Source organism: Gadus morhua, chromosome 22 (assembly GCF_902167405.1).
Source record: "Gadus morhua chromosome 22, gadMor3.0, whole genome shotgun sequence".
NCBI classification, from domain to species: Eukaryota; Metazoa; Chordata; class Actinopteri; order Gadiformes; family Gadidae; genus Gadus; species Gadus morhua.
The window spans coordinates 7,309,557-7,327,056 of NC_044069.1; the positions used below are offsets into that span (position 1 = coordinate 7,309,557).

The 17,500-nt window shown below is 47.7% G+C and overlaps 1 protein-coding gene across 1 annotated transcript in view; it reads left to right on the forward strand.

Annotated features, from left to right (window-relative positions):
• LOC115536197 (ataxin-1-like) overlaps positions 1-17,500 on the forward strand; it is an 87,669-nt gene that overhangs the window by 44,499 nt on the left and 25,670 nt on the right. Inside the window, 1 exon segment of the mRNA XM_030347942.1 lies at positions 8,680-8,772. The gene's annotated coding sequence lies outside the window, so the exon portion shown is untranslated.

The window sequence follows — 17,500 nt, forward strand, 5'->3', positions numbered from 1 at the left end:
GTGTGTGTGTGTGTGTGTGTGTGTTTGTGTTTGCATGCGGTGCAGTTTGTGTATGGAAGTGTGTGTGAGCCCTTATGAATGTGGCAGAGAGCTAATAGATTACAGGTTATAAATAGACAGGCGTTCAGTGTGATCGCCTAAAACAACTGACGACTCTTAAAGGGACAGGCCACGTTATGACCCTGCCTCCGGCCGTCAGTGTTGCTGCGGTTTACTGAGTCGGTTGGAAGTGAAGTGGCCATTTTGAGGACAAACGGTCCCTCCATGTGCCCTCTTTCATGTGATAAATAGATACCCATGGATCACATATATGGAAGGTCGTTTATTGTGCGAGGAGTTATGTCTTTCAGCCAGGGCGGTGATAAAGTATCGAAACAAGGGACATTTTACATCTTGTCTTTTATCTTGGAACTTAAACATGGTAACGTGTGCTTGTGCGCTTCAGACCCACGTGAAAGGGAGTACAACAGCGGGGAGCACCCACACACTCATTGAACTTATTGAGCGTGGAAACCACTCCTGCCCGCATGAGTAGACCCGTACTACCGCTGTTGTACGGAGCAGCGCCCTTGATGAGGGCAAAGGGAGGCCCGTACCCAGGACCAGACTCTCTCTAGCAGGAGGTCAGGGAGGGAGAGAGAGAGAGGCTGCTGATGTAACTTTGAGTTTCGACTCTCTGGCTCTCTCTATCGCTCTCTCTCTCGCTCTTTCTCTCACTCTCTTTCTCCTTCTCTCGATCTATCTCTCTTTATCCCTCTTTCTCTCTCTGCCTTTCGCGGTCTCTCTTTCTTTTCCTCTCTCTCTCTCTCTCTCTCTCTCTCTCTCTCTCTCTCTCTCTCTCTCTCTCTCTCTCTCTCTCTCTCTCTCTCTCTCTCTCCACCTCTCCACCTCTCCACCTCTCCCTCTCTCCACCTCTTGGTCTAACTTTTCTCCTCTAAGATTCCCTCCGTCTGTGTTGCTGACTCAGACGTATGGCATTTTGTGTCTCAGTGGCAGCATATGTGTGTGTGTGTGAGTGTTGACTTGGGTTGTGTGCTGTTTCTCCAGGTAAAGTCATGCTTAGGGACGTGTTGCCACTGCAATGCTGTGTACCAAGAACTGTTATAATGTTCTGTACGTGTATCAACAGTATAAACACGCCTTCATACCTTCATGTTTATACATATACATGAATAAACTTGGAGTTTATCCACGAGCTGGATAAACTCGAGGAGGTAGTGGTGATGGGATTGGTCACTCCAAGCCCCGCCTCCTGTGAGATCTCTTAATGTTAAACCACATTGGTCATTGACACCTTGTAATGAATGGGAATTAGAATAGAGAATGAGTCTTGGTGTGTGTGTGTGTGTGTGTGTGTGTGTGTGTGTGTGTGTGTGTGTGTGTGTGTGTGTGCGTGTGCGTGTGTGTGTGACAGTTCCCTGGCCATGAGCTCACAGCTCCGGGGTCATAGTGACACCTCTCTCTCTCTCTGTTCAATCAGCCAGAGAGTGCTCTCTAGTAATGATGTCAGCGCACGCGCACACTCACACTCACACTCACACACACACACACACTCCCAGACACACACACACACACACACGCACAAACCCGCACGCACACAAACCGCATCCTCCACACAAAGTCACCTCCGTGCACGGTTGAATGATGGTGTGTGTGCGTGCGCGTGCGTGCGTGCGTGTGGGTGAGGACAATGCAGAGTGCCAACATGGCCGAATACCACCGGGGAAGGTGCAACAGCAGTGTAACACACACTTCCCTGTGCTGCTGAACACACGGCCCCCTGTCTCATGGGACCTCGGTGGTTATGTTGGGATGAGTCACCGTGGGGGGCGGGGGGGGGGGGGGGGCAGGGTGGTGGGGGCGTCCCAGCATGCAGCATTCTGTAGGGGACAGGATAGGAGCTAATGGTGACCATGGTGTTCACCTTCCTGTGAAGGGCACTGGGTTCGGTGCCACCGTCTACCTGCTCTTTCCAGAGCTAAAAGCCCCCAGACCTTCTCCCCAGGGACACGGTTCTGAATTCAGATTGAGTTGCGTCGGATAAAAGCGTCTGCTAAATTGTAAAGAACTCAGCAAATCTTCTCAACTGATCATTGATCATAGAAATTACTCTGAAATCTGTATCCATAAATGTCGTTTGGTGCTAATGTTGCGGTGGGGGAGGCTATCTGATTGTGAGTTGTGTTCATTATTATTTGTTCATATTATTCTTGGAACTTCAACGATTAGTTTTAAAAGTTGGCACAATTTTTAATTCAACCAGTAATTTGAAAGTATGAGTTGTGCTCTGCCAGAGATAATAAAACTTGTTGATAAAGATCCTTTTGAAGACAGGAACAAAATGGCGCCCCTATGAGCTGTCCTATTCCGAATGAAAGGGTGAGAATAAAACTGATCTATCTTGGGGTATTGCACACAAACACACAAACACATGCACACACACACACACACACACACACACACATACACACACACACACACACACACACACACACACACACACACACACACACACACACACACACACACACACACACACACACACACACACACACAATAAATTAGAGGGCCATCACAGTAAGGTGAAGAGTGTGGCTAGAAATCTAACTGCCTAATCATTAGCCAATTAAACACATTTGCGTGCGCGTGCATGTGTGGGGTTTGGCTTCCAATGAAAGGATGGCAAATTAATCTGTCTACCTTACAGCTCGCTAATTAATTCAGATGGACAGTTTTAAGCACTCTCTCCACCCACACCCTCTCACTCACACACACACACACACACACACACACACACACACACACACACACACACACACACACACACACACACACACACACACACACACACAGTATATAGCCCTGAATGCCTCTGTTAACTTTTGCGTATGGCACGTGTGTGTGTGTGTTTGTGCGAGGGTATGTTTGGAGAGGGTGCTTGAAACTGTCCATCTGAATTCATTAGCAATGTGTAGTGTGTGTAGTAGTTATACAAATAGATAGAGCCGCATCAATCTGTAAGTTCTGTCCTGCGTCAGGCAGACTGCCTCGCCTGTAATTCCCTCCTGATAGATCAACATTATTACTCATCAGCTCACCGGTACGGCAGCCATTAACACATTCAAAACAAACACACACAACATGTGTGCGCTGTGCTATAGCCAATCGGGGCTACAGCCCACCGACACATGGGTATGGAAACAGTTGAGGTGGGGGCCCCTGGTTTAAAAACCTTCTGCTGCGGGCCCTTGGAGGGCCGCAGCCAGCCGCCGGCTGGCCACAGAGCGGAGGTATGTGGTGGGGCGATGGAGAGACCAGATCAGGGCTGGAGGTTTGGGGAGGAATGCGTGCTCACTCCAGATAACATTCCTGGCCGCACAACACAGGCCTCGGAGCGGGGGCTGGGCCTTCGCTTACAAGGAGAATGATTCCACCAGGAGGGAAAATAGTGCTGTGGTCAGGGGGTGGGGGGGGGGCCATACCGAGATGATACAGTCTCGCAATCACTCACACACACACACACACACACACACACACATAGGCGCACACACACACACACACATACATATACATACACAGACACACACACACACACACACACACACACACACACACACACACACACACACACACACACACACCACACAAACATAAGCGCACACACACTCACACGGTGCATTCCTCTCCTTGGACAACCACCCAAACAGCTGTCAGACAGTACGTAAGCCCCGAAGCATTCTGGGAGCTGCTGCCAACTGAAAATCAGCTGCCCATTATCTGGTGTAAGTGTGTGTGTATGTGTATGTGTTAGTGTGTGTTTTGTGTTTGTGTATGTGTGTGTGTGTCTGCGGTCCGAAACGTGTCTTTCTAACACGATGTTGCGTGTTAGGGTTAGGGTTAGGGTTAGGGTTGTTTTTGTGAGTGAGTTTGTGCGTTTGTTTGCGGGTTCTTGTACAAGCCATTGTGTGTGTGTCTGCATATGCTGTATGCACGTGTGAATGTACACTACACGTGTTTCAGTGTACTGTAGTATAACAGAGTGGCTCCATAAGGCACGACATGTGTGTGTTGTTCACGACAAAACACAATCGCTCAGGAATAATGAATCCTCTTGTCACACAGTCAAGAAGAACACAATAAAGATAAAGTGAAGGCCCCCGGGCTTCCTAATTACAATTCGTCTCTTTGTTGCGCGAAACGCACACACACACACACACACACACACACACACACACACACACACACACACACACACACACACACACACACACACACACACACACACACACACACACACAGTGAGACAAAATAAATGTGAGTCATAGCAAAAGTTGGCGCCTCATTTGTTAAATCATGAAGAAACAAGAGAAACTTCACGCGAATTTGGAAGTAAGACTTTCCACAGTATTTCATTGCACACACACACACACACACACACACACACACACACACACACACACACACACACACACACACACACACACACACACACACACACACTGCACCGGAGGTGTGCGCTCCATTGCTCAATCCAATTCAATCAACCCTGGACTTGATGCAGTTTACACTGAGGCATCCCTGTATCATTTAGTCTGTCCAATTCCTGGATTAGACATGATGAATGGTGTCTCCTGAGAGAGAGAGAGAGAGAGAGAGAGAGAGAGAGAGAGAGAGAGAGAGAGAGAGAGAGAGAGAGAGAGAGAGAGAGAGAGAGAGAGAGAGAGAGAGAGAGAGAGAGAGAGAGAATGGTGTCTCCTGAGAGAGAGAGAGAGAGAGAGTATGTCTGTGCTTGTGACTGACAGATTGCCTAAATAAAGAATTGGTAAATTGGCACATCAATTATAAGTTGGCAGCTGCTAATCCCTTTAGTGTGACAGTGTGGTACAGAGTCAGCCTCTCTCTCTCTCTCTCTCTCTCTCTCTCTCTCTCTCTCTCTCTCTCTCTCTCTCTCTCTCTCTCTCTCTCTCTCTCTCACACCTCCCCTACATACTGCTGAGAGGAGGAAGCCAAGAAAGTTGTCATTTTTTTCCTCCTAATTTCAGCTAAAGCGTATTTTAAACTGGGGGAACCTAACGGTTTGCTTGTCTTGGCATCGCTCCCCTCCTCTCCTTTTTATGGATCCAAACCCATTCTCCCTTTTTTCCTTTTTCCTTTTCCTCTTTCAGTCACAGCACCTCGAGTTGTGTTGCAGCAGATTGTGTCGTTGATGTCACTGATTACTGTTTACTATTCTGCAGACACTTTAGTGCAGAGCGACTAAACAGTCAGTTGTTTCAATGCCGGCCGTTCAGTGTTAGGTCTCAGGGAGCCAGCTCCACTGTGTGTAGCGGGGTTCACACCCAGACCTTCAAGCCCCCAACCCCTGATCATCCACCATGTCCACATACAGGCATACAGACATACAGACACACGGACATGGTGGAGGGAACCTCCACCATGTCCGTGTGTCTGTATGTCTGTATGTCAGGAAATGTTCTTCCTTATACTTGGTATTCTGTTGCTCTTATGCTCTTCCCTCGTGAGTCGTTTCCTCGTCTACTAACCGGCCTCCCCCTCTTCCTCCTCCTCCTTCTCCCTCTACTCCTCCTCTTCCTCCTCCTCCCCCTCTTCCTCCTCCTCCTTCTCCCTCTACTCCTCCTCTTCCTCCTCCTCCCCTTCTCCTCCTCCTACGTCTCCCTCTACTCCTCCTCTTCCTCCTCCTCCCCCTCTTCCTCCTCCTACGTCTCCCTCTACTCCTCCTCTTCCTCCTCCTCCCCCTCTTCCTCCTCCTACGTCTCCCTCTAGTACCGCTCTCCCCTTCTCCTTCTCCCTTCGCCTCCTCCTCTTCCTTCTCCTCCTCCTTTTCTTCTCTCTCTTCCTCTTCCTCCTCCTCTTCCTCCTCCTCCTCCTTTTCTTCTCTCTCCTCCTCTTCCTCCTCTCTGCGCTGACATTTATCTTCTGAGTGGACTCCCTGCGGTGACCGTCTGGATCATCCCCAGTTGTCCTCTCTCTCTCTCTCTCTCTCTCTCTCTCTCTCTCTCTCTCTCTCTCTCTCTCTCTCTCTCTCTCTCTCTCTCTCTCTCTCTCTCTCTCTCTCTCTCTCTCTGTCTCTCTCTCTGTCTCTCTCTCTCTCTCTCTCTCTCTGTCTCTCTCTCTCTCTCTCTGTCTCTCTCTCTCTCTCTCTGTCTCTCTCTCTCTCTCTCTCTCTCTCTCTCTCTCTCTCTCTCTCTCTCTCTCTCTCTCTCTCTCTCTCTCTGTCTCTGTCTCGGTGTACTCTTCCATCTGTTTCTCCGTCGCTGACTCTCACTCTCGTTCTCTGTCACTTTGTCTCTATAAATGTGTGTCTCCATCACACACTTTATTGCTTTCTTTCTCTCCCTGCCCTGTTAAATTGATTGTCCTCATCGTCCTGTTCCTTTTGGTTACTATGTTTTGTGCTCGTGTCTGCATCTCGTCTCTCCGCGTTTGGCTCTGTGTGCCTCTTGTTGAACCACACAGTAGATTAAATGGCCACTTGGTGTCTCTTTCAATCAGGTTGTAGTGTCACTCGCACTCACTCACTGACACTCACTGACTCACTCTCTTATTGGCTTACACTCACTCACTCACACTCACTGACTCACTCTCTTATTGGCTTACACTCACTCACTCATCACACTCACTGATTCACTCTCTTACTGGCTCTCACTCACTCACTCACGCTCACTCACTCACTTTTACTGGCTCACTCAAGCTCACTGACTCACTCTTACTGGCTTACACTCACTCACTCACTCACACTGACTCACTCTCTAACTGGCTTACCCTCACTCACTCACTCACTCACTCACTCACTCACTCACTCACTCACTCACTCACTCACTCACTCACTCACTCACTCACTCACTCACTCACTCACTCACTCACACTGTGCGCACATGCACCCTTGTGTGTATGTCTTTCATTCCGTGTGTGTCTGTGTTTGTATGTGATAGCTTGTGTCTAGCACTGTATTTGTCTGTGTGTGGGTGTGTGTTTTTGTGTGTGTCACTGCACATATGTGTCAGTGAGTGTGTGTGGGTACATGTATTTGTGTCTTATCACTGCATGTGTGTGTGTGTGTGTGTGTGTGTGTGTGTGTGTGTGTGTGTGTGATTTTGTGTGTGTGTGTGTGATTTTATGTGTGTGTGTGTGTGCGTGAGTGTGAAACCCAAGCCTGGTGCTGTATCCTATCACAGACACACATATTGATTTTCCCATGTCTGCTATGCTAGACAATCTGTCCCCTCTGTGAGCCTTTGTGTGTTCTTATTGTGTGTCTTCCACTCTGTGTGTCTATTCTTTGTGTGATGTGGGTATTGTGTTGTCCCACCATAGCTCCCATTGCTTTAGTGTGTAGAACGCTCTTTGTGTATCAACATAAAGGGTGTGCACGTTCATAATTCATGCACACAGGTACACACGCACATGCACACGCACACTGGCATGCGATCTCCTCCACACACAATGTATGCATATTCTCTTTTAGCCTTGTACATATTCACATTTAATCATGCACACACCCACACTCCTTCAAACTCGCTCTGGCTCAGTCACAGACAAACATAAACCCACAGACCCCAAATCCCTCTGCTGGTCCATTGTTCTTCTTCCATTCTCTTTGATTGAGATGAAAGATAAAAGTAGGCCAGTAGGATGTTGAACAACTACCCTGCTCCTTCCACAGACAAAACAAACGCTGAACGAATCACATACAATTCCCCACCCCTCTATTTCCTTCTCATCCACCCCTCTCTCTGTCTCTCTCTCTCTCTCTCGCTCTCGCTCTTTCCTTTATCTTTCCTTTCTTCCCTCTTCTCTCTCCTCTCTACCCTCTTCTCTGTCTTCTCTCTCCCCTCTCTCCGATCTCTCTCTCTCTCTGCCTCTATATCTCCCTCTCCCTCCTCTCTCTCCATCCTCTCTCCCCTCTCCTCCCTCTCTCCCCTCCTCTCCCTCTCCTCCTTCTCTCTCCCCTCCCCCCCTCGCTCTCCTCCTCTCTCCCCTTATCTTAAACACACAATCCTGCATATCTCTGATGGGCCGTAGAGCAGCAGAGCATCTCTGCTGTATCTCCCACTGCAGTCTCCGTGTCACTCCACAACAAACCCCGGTAATTAGTCCCAGCATGTGTGTGCGTGTGTGCGAGCGTGTGTGCGAGCGTGTGTGCGAGCGTGTGTGCGAGCGAGTGTGCGAGCGTGTGATCTGCCAGTCTGTTTCTGGTGGCGTTGCGTGGGCGAGCAGGAAGACGTGAGCCAGCGGCGTACACATAGTGTGTCTTAAGATTGCGCCGAGCAGCGTGCGGATATGGTAGAAGTCGTCTGGGGTGCCTGCGTTGTTCTTCGACCCAACGCCGTCGACTAGTGGTGGGAGGCCACGAACTGCAGATTACACTGTTATAGAAACATACATTGTGTGTGTGAGTGAAGGCCCCGTGGGTTGCCAACAGCTGAACTGTGTGCATGGGATTGGAGGGGAATTAAATCACCCACAGCAGCATGCATGTCTGGCGAAAAGAAACGTTGCCATGACAACTTTTGTCTGATGTATATTGAATGTACACACACGTTTTCAATGTCGTTGTTTAAAAAAAAAAAAGGTTCTAAACGTGGAGAATGACCTGTGAGGATTTCACGTCGCCGTTGACTAATTCTCGGGTTTGTGTGTTTTTTCTTTCTCTACCAGGGAGTGCCAGGCTGTTTGTTTCTCCTTCATGGGCCCCCCCACTCGTTGATCAAACCGCGAGGGCCGTTGGTAGGGGCCACGCTGTCGAATGAGGTGAGGGACTATTCTGTAATTCTGTCTTTTTACACCCACGCACCCACTTGGACCTGTTAGGAGTACGACTCAAAACCACCGTCTACCCAACACTACTGCTTTGACCTGCGATATATATATATATATATATATATATATATATATATATATATATATATATATATATATATATAAATTATATTTGTAATAAGACTAATATAGGTCTATATATATATTTGTATTTTCTCAGACAACATGGCAAGCAGGAACGGTTAGGATTGAACCTTTTAAAGTGCCACATCTAGACCGCCTTCTACTCAACACTACAGCCTTGACCTGCGATATATATTCATTTTTTCTCCTACAAAATGGCAGGCAGGAAAGAGCAGTTAGCTTGAGCGGTAATTGAAGAGTCGCGCGTTAGCGGGGGGGTTGCTAATGGCAGCCAGAGGATTCTGAGCAGCGAGCGGACGGTTAGCGCTAATAGCGGCGCGAGAATGAGCAGTCAGGTGGAACATTAAAAAACACAGGCAGGGCCGGAGGAGAGCCGGGTAGACTGCTCGCTCCGAGTCCTCAAATGACGTCAAAGGAAAGCCAGAGTGCCCAAGACAGCCTCGGGCGCGAGCAGAAGTATTGCTTTGCCCACGCAAAGACGCTGAAAAACACATTGTGTCGCGTGGAACGTTCTGGAGACACAATGGGGTTGGCGTGGGGTATTTAGGAGAGAGACCTTTTGTTTTCTTTCGTCTCTTATTCCAAAGTCAAAGCCAAAGTGAACTAAATTGTCAGACCAACTGTGCAACAAGTTAAGTACAGGACCGAAATTGCGTTTCCCCATACTCAAAACGTGCTATCAAGATATATATCTATATTTTTTTACAATATTTGTATTCTTTCTGCTCTTTTTTCAAATTTGTTTGTGTACGCACCAGAACTGCCCCACAATATTTCGGTCAGTTTGACCCACGTCAGATATTATGTGTCGGTACAGCCAGAGAGCAAGAGCAAATAAACTCTGTTTAGAACCCTGGTAATGTCTTTCCAACCTCCTAGCCGGTGAAATACACCATGGACACAGAAACGTTCAACCATTCTTGTACTTATTTGAAGCTCGAGTCCCCATCGTTCATTATCTCTGATGAACACCAAGCTCTGCAAAGGCTTCGCTTTTACCAGGAAGGACCAAACACAAAGTGACCCTTGAACTATTGGACGAAATAATGGCAGTTTAGTGAAAAGGGGGAAAAAGCGAGTCTGCCTTCATCCATTCACTGTGGTTCTTCCGCAGAGCTCCAAGGCAGTAGAATTAGAGGTTGAAGTAGAAGAGTCAGAAGTTCGTCCTTGCTAGCTTGTGTAGCACCTCACGCCTGGAAGGGGTGGAGCCTGTGAGGTAAGGAGCATCGGGCAGCGCTGAGGGTGAGGAGGAAGAAGACGAAGAAGAACCCTTGGAAACAAGATGGCAGTGTCTGGAAACAGGCAGTAGTGAGGTTGTAACATCTCAAACAGTGAAGGGTAGTGTATTCATCAACCGGTGGGAGGGAGGGGGTTCGGGGGGGGGCGTGTGTGTGTGTGTGTGTGTGTGTGTGTGTGTGTGTGTGTGTGTGTGTGTGTGTGTGTGTGTGTGTGTTCCATTCCTATTCCCTTCTGGATTATTAGTCTCCACCAATTGTTGGAAAAGTGAAGAATTCGCACAAGAGGATGTTAGTGTTATTTTACTCCCTTTGACGAGAGAGAGAGGGAGAGAGGGAGAGAGGGAGGGAGAGAGAGAGGGAGGGGGAGAGAGGGAGAGAGGGAGAGGGAGAGAGAGAGAACGGCTATTTTTGGCTGGTCATAGAAGGGGATGGGAAAAGTGCTCTTGGCCACTTTTGACACACACCACACACACACACACACACACACACGTACCGACAAGCTTACATTTACAAAGAAGGACCAAGGAAATATCTTGTAGTACTACATAATCCCCATGGAAACAACGCCCCAACACACACACACACACACACACACACACACACACACACACACACACACACACACATATTTCCCCTGCTTTCCAGTGTGTAAATAAGTATATCTCTTTATCGGCCACTTAATCATCTCAGCCTTACCCTACCTTTGACTTGTCTGTATGTGTGTGTGCGTGTGTGTGTTTACGACGTGTCAACACCTACCTAAGTATTGAATGGAACCTCAGAGTGTGAACAGGGGCGGGCTAAAAATATAACTTGTGATATCACTCATCATGATACTGAGAATAGTAATTCTAATCTATAGTTATCTCAGAAAGGAAAGGTACTTGAAGGTAAGGTAGGCTATCTGTTTGAGAAGCAATTGTTCTACTGGTGGAAATGATCTTCACATACCGACAGAAATCAATAATCACATGTTCTGACATGCTGTGTGGCTGTCACAGGCCGTTAAGAAGCCTGTCCAATCAGATCAGTCGTATGAAAGGATTGGATGGCCTACGGCCTACCTGTCTGTCTACCAACTTACCCCGGCTACTTGCGCACACTCATTGAGCATGACCGGAGTCATCCACCAGGCTAGGCCGAACTATTGCTAAAGCTAGCTAGCTGTCATGTGTTTTGGGGGAATGGCTTTGGCGGGAGACCTGGTGGGAGAGGTGGGATTATTTTGGTTGGATAAATTTAGCTTTCTCCGGCTGGTTCCTTCAAGTTACCTAGGCTATTTTTCCGACTGAGCACACGTCAAATTCTTATCTTTGTGTCGGAGCGGACCACACCCCCAGGGGTCAAGGGTCACACGATGACGCTGTCGATGACACACGCAGGCCGATACGTGCTCACGTGTTGTGTGACGCATTTGTCAATGTAGCATAACGTCTGTCTGTCTGTCTGTCTGTCTGTCTGTCTGTCTGTCTGTCTGTCTGTCTGTCTGTCTGTCTCTCTGTCTGACTCTCTTTCTCTCTCTCTCTCTCTCTCTCTCTCTCTCTCTCTCTCTCTCTCTCTCTCTCTCTCTCTCTCTCTCTCTCTCTATCTTTCTCTCTTTCTCAGTCTTTCTCTCTTTCTCTCTCTCTCTCTCTCTCTCTCTCTCTCTCTCTCTCTCTCTCTCTCTCTCTCCCTTCTCTTCCTCCACTGCTCCTCTCGCTGTGTTCCTTCCATCTCTGCAGCGGCAGAGCTTGCTGAGGCTAAATATTTCAGAGCTATCTGTTCTACACAGCAGGGAGGGAATGTGAGATACTATGTGTGTTGTGTGTGTGCGTGTGCGTGTGTGTGTATGTGTGTGTGTGTGCTAATACAGCTCAGCATACATCTGGTGCCTAACTTCTACATCAACAACTTTTGTTGCTCTGTAGCAGGTTTTGTAATTGATCGTCGCCAAGGTGCTGGGTGGATCGTGAGTGCTTCTTTCACATCCTTTATTCATAGAAAATGTATATTGTGCCGGTATACAGGTTTTGTGAGGCAAAAGGTTGTCTGTCAAACCTCCAGCATTCATCCACATACCCATGAACAGAGAACAATTCAACAGCTGTCACCTACTGCCACCTGTGCTTTCACATGGAAACACATTGAGCAGGTCTTTGGTTTCAGTTTCAGTTTCCGTTTAGCCAGCCAGCCAATCGATGTAGGTGATAGTTGTTTCTCTTCCACAGAGGTGATGGGCTCATGAACTTACCTGACGGAAGTCCAGGAGGATTACGCTCTTTACCAGACTGCTGTACGGTCAGGCGTTATTTATAGAAAGGTTGAGAGGAAGATTCTCCCTCAGTTTCGCCTAGTACCTCCAAGGGATCTTGGGACCCTCTGTAGGCCTTCCACACGTATAAGCCGTTTAGAAAATTGGCCTCTTCTGACATCACAAGTGGGCCTGTCCACCTAGATGTATGTACGGATAGATCAGCAACGTCTACCAGCCTACCCAGTGGACTGTAGCAAACGCTGCTCATCTATCCGTCATACATCTAGGTGGATACGCCCACTTGTGATGTCAGAAGAGGCTGATTTTGTTGTTTTAACGGTTTGTAACGGATAATCACACTTACACCTGAGTCCAAACCTAGGCTTTCTTTAACACTTTGTGAACACACGGTATGCCTTTGGCCCTGGGATTTCACCCCCTGTGTGTCTTTGTGTTACCAGACACATTGTAAATGTCGGGTGATGGTCGGGTCACACTATCGTATGTTGAATTGTTTTATAATAGCACATTCTCTACCTCAACTCAGCCTCTACCTCCTTGACGGTCAAGCGGCCAACGTCCGTCTTGCCGAGTGCCCGCCGCCGCCGTTGCCACGGTAACGCAGAAATCGGTACCCACTGGTTTTATAACGCCAATCAAACACACTCAAAACAACCAAGTAGGCCATGCGTGTCAGGAGTGGAACCGGCCCCTTGTGAAACCCATTATTGTACAGTGGGGGGGCTCTTATTGTGGTAGTCGTGGGCTTTTATTGTGGAGTGTCAGTCGCCGCGGGTCCTGGTTTGACACAAAGCGACTGAATTCCCCCCGGACTGGGGGTAATAAAGCACACAATACCGTTCTTTACCGTGTAGCGATTGATGGATGATTGACAGGAAGTTCAGTTGGAGAGGGGGGGGGGACAGAGGGGGGGGGGGGGGGACGGAAGGCAATCAGCCATGCCATTCACAACGTGATCACATACGTCGGCTTACACAGTGGAGAAAGTGCTTTGTGTGAGGGCACCTACTGTGTGTGTGTGTGTGTGTGTGTGTGTGGAGGTGGTGTGGAGTTGATTGCGCAACGGCCATTGTGCTTTTCTGCAGGCCGGTCGAAGTCCTAGCACACTTTTTTTAAAGGGAATGTGGGGGGCACAGAAATACACACACAAAGACACACACACACAAACAGAGACACATGCACACACACACACCATACACACAGACACATACAAAAACACACATTTGTTTGCCTGAATGATTGCTCTGCTCAATAAGTAGTTTTTAGCTGCATATGACTAAAGGTTTCTTTCAGAGGGTATGTGTGTGTGTGTGTGTGTGTGTGGTGTGTGTGTGTGTGTGTGTGTGTGTGTGTGTGTGTGTGTGTGTGTGTGTGTGTGTGTGTGTGTGTTTGAATATAGTTTGCACGTGGAGTTTGCACAATTTCTAATGATTGGGTTTGTTTGTCTTTCTGTCTGCCTGCTTTTTTCTATACATTGTATGCTGTTGAACCCATCAGGGACAAACAAACAAGGCCTCACTCACACACACGGACGCACGCACTCACGCACGCACGCACGCACGCACGCACACGCACACACACACACACACACACACAGCGATATCACTCCCCTCATGTCTGCCTGTGTTTGTGTGTATCTGTGTCTGTGCCTAGCCCATCCTGGTGTATATCTACTCACACACACACACATCACCACTACTGTCTGCGACCCAATTACCTCAGACACGTTTTTAAAAGTGGGTCTCCGTCTACTTCAAAGCCCCCTTGTAAACAAAACCCCCGGCTTTGTCTCTGCGTCCTTAAATCACCCTTGTTTACGCCTTGCTGCGCTACAGCGAGCGGAGCTGTCAGGAACACATTCTGCTGCAGTCTGGGTTCACCACTTACCCCGGTTGGCTAGGAACGTAGCAGGGAACCAACGGTTGGCTAGGAACATAGCAGGGAACCAACGATTGGCTCGGGACGTAGCAGGGAACCAACGGTTGGCTAGGAACGTAGCAGGGACCAACGGTTGGCTAGGAACATAGCAGGGAACCAACGGTTGGCTGGGGACGTAGCAGGGAACCAACGGTTGGCTAGGAATGTAGCAGGGAACCAACGGTTGGCTAGGAATGTAGCAGGGAACCAACGGTTAGCTAGGAACGTAGCAGGGACCAACGGTTGGCTAGGAACGTAGCAGGGACCAACGGTTGGCTGGGGACGTAGCAGGGAACCAACGGTTGGGTAGGAACGTAGCAGGGAACCAACGGTTGGCTGGGGACATAGCAGGGAACCAACGGTTGGATAGGAACGTAGCAGGGGCCCCAAGATGGAGAGGAACGTAGCAGGGGCCAAAAGGTGGAGGAGAACGAGGCAGGGATCCTATATACATGTTAAAATATATATATTTATGCATGTATATAAAACATTGTTTTCATATACACATAATGACGTCCTTGAAATTATATTATTGATGGCTTTTTTTCCCTCAGTGTATGGTGCAATTAGTTTAATCAGTACATTTTATGAGTAGGTATATTACTGTGCATATGTGATCAGTTTATTTCTATGTCTCTACGTCTCAGAAAATATTTGTTAATGATTTTGTGAGTGTGTTTTTGTATGCCTGCGTAATCCTTATGCCAGCAAGCATATTTGTTCACTGTGTGTGTGTGTGTGTGTGTGTGTGTGTGTGTGTGTGTGTGTGTGTGTGTGTGTGTGTGTGTGTGTGTGTGTGTGTGTGTGTGTGTGTGTGTGTGTGTGTGTGTGTATTCCCAGTGGGATTATATAGCAGTACAGGGGATTAGCAGTTCATTCCTCACCCCATCCCATTCACATTCTAATCCCTCACACACACACACACACACACACACACACACACACACACACACACACACACACACACACACACACACACACACACACACATACACATACACATACACATATACACACACACACTCAGATTAGTAGGTTTGTGAATGAGTTGGTAGAGAGAGAGAGGGAGAAAGGGAGAGAGGGAGAGAGGGAGAGGGAGAGATTGAAGTTTAAAAGTAGTCACAGACAAGTCCCAACTATATAAATTTGGAAATGGTTAGTGGAACATTATTCATATATCCAGTCATATGATACTACTAATGGCACATTTAATCCATCAAAGTTTCAGGAGGAAAAGTAGCAGGGAATGCCATTGACTGGTAGCAGACTCTTTGCTCTCACCAGCAATGTTGAAGACTATTTGCATATGCTAATCTAGTCGACTGGTGTGGTCTTTTAAAGAAATCCCTGTTATTTACTTTTGCTTGTTGGAAAACACCTCTTATGTACATCAAGGAACGCCAGGCCTATTCGATTGTTACGTTGTTTTTCATGTTGCTCAATCCAGTTGGTTCATGTCATATTGAAGTCCTGCCTCTGCTGTGCAGAGTACCACTACCAACCATACTGGGTACAAAAGGTGTGCACACCTGCTGGTGCACACGCACCAGGAGCTCATGTGTGGAGCAGGCACAGCCATGGGCATCGAAAGAACGAGACACTAGAAAGAACCTGAATCTGAGTTGTTTTTGGCTGATTTAGATTAATGCACGGAAAAGTACCAGTGCATTCACCGGTACTTTTATGGCCTCACCAATAATGATCCAAATTAGCCCCAACGTATTCACGGCGGACATATATGTTTTCGCAGGCATGCACTTCAGGTTTCCTGATCATGAAATACGAGTTGTGCGCGCTTGACTCTCGAAAAATGTGTGAACCCAAAAATAAACGTCTATCGTAAATAAAGTGTGTGTGTGAAACCGCAGATATCTTGTGTGTAGTGTACTAATCCGACTTCACCGACACGTGACTCAGACAGGCCAGAGCAAGTTGGTCACACCCCAACACACACACACACGCACACACACACACACACACACACACACACACACACACACACACACACACACACACACACACACACACACACACACACACACACACACACACACAACACACACACACACAGGTGTGTACACATGCACACACAGGCGTAGATGGAGAGGGTGAGTACGGCAGCTGCAGTGAAAATAAATAGGATGGTGTGAAAGAGAGGGCGATAGTGATGCGAGAGAGACATAAGCAAAGGAGAAGAGCGAGAGAGAGAGTGTAGAGGGATATGGATTACACCTTCACAACTTTGTGTCTGTTTTGTTTGTGTCTATGGGAGTGGGTGTGTGTGCTTGTGTTTCTTTATGTGTGTGTGTGTGTGTGTGTGTGTGTGCGTGTGTTCCTTGATGTGTGTGTTTCCTCAGAGACAGGCAGTGAGTGGGACAGCTCCGTGCTTCTCTGAAACATAAGCATATGGAAAAGAAAAGCAATGCCGAGCACCCAAAGAGTCTTTCGACCAACACACGCCCTCAGCCAGGCCAGCACACCTTCATCAGCAATGCACTCACACTGTAGGATATAAATATGACCATGTCACCATGGCAACCATAGCGACAACAGGGTTGTCTCATTTGAGTTGACTGATCTGAAGGGAATGTAGACTACATCCTTGTATTGTTCATCATATTTCACGAGTGCATAATTAATCGTAATAATCCATTGTGGACACTGTATTGATATTTTGCAGCTCACAAAAGCTAGTGTTAGGGAGATTGATTGACTGATTTAAAAGAATGCCTCTAACACGTGCCTCTAATTCTTTTTAAAGATTCTAAAACGATCATGCCCAGTCTTTACACAGGATAAGGATAGTGTTGTGGCTCTGACTCCCAGCCGGAAGGTGGTGGGTTTGATCCCCGATCCCCGTCTAACTAACCTGCTGATAGATAGTTGAAGGTAGGTCTTAATCATTCTAGAGCAGCGGGCCTATAGCCGCTACCTGCTAACGTAATGTCTCTCAATTCATTGTAAGTTGCTATGGATAAAAGCGCTGGCCAAATGTTGGATGAACGGTGAACAGTTGCCCACGCAGCGATTAAGATGTTGTTGTCAAGTGTGCCAGAGATACACAGACCCGCAATTAGAACGGTCTCGGGCTGTATATTTGGGAAAGGATGATGTAATGAGGGGGATTTGTAAATACAAAAGTCTATTTCAGAAATGGCGTTGTCGT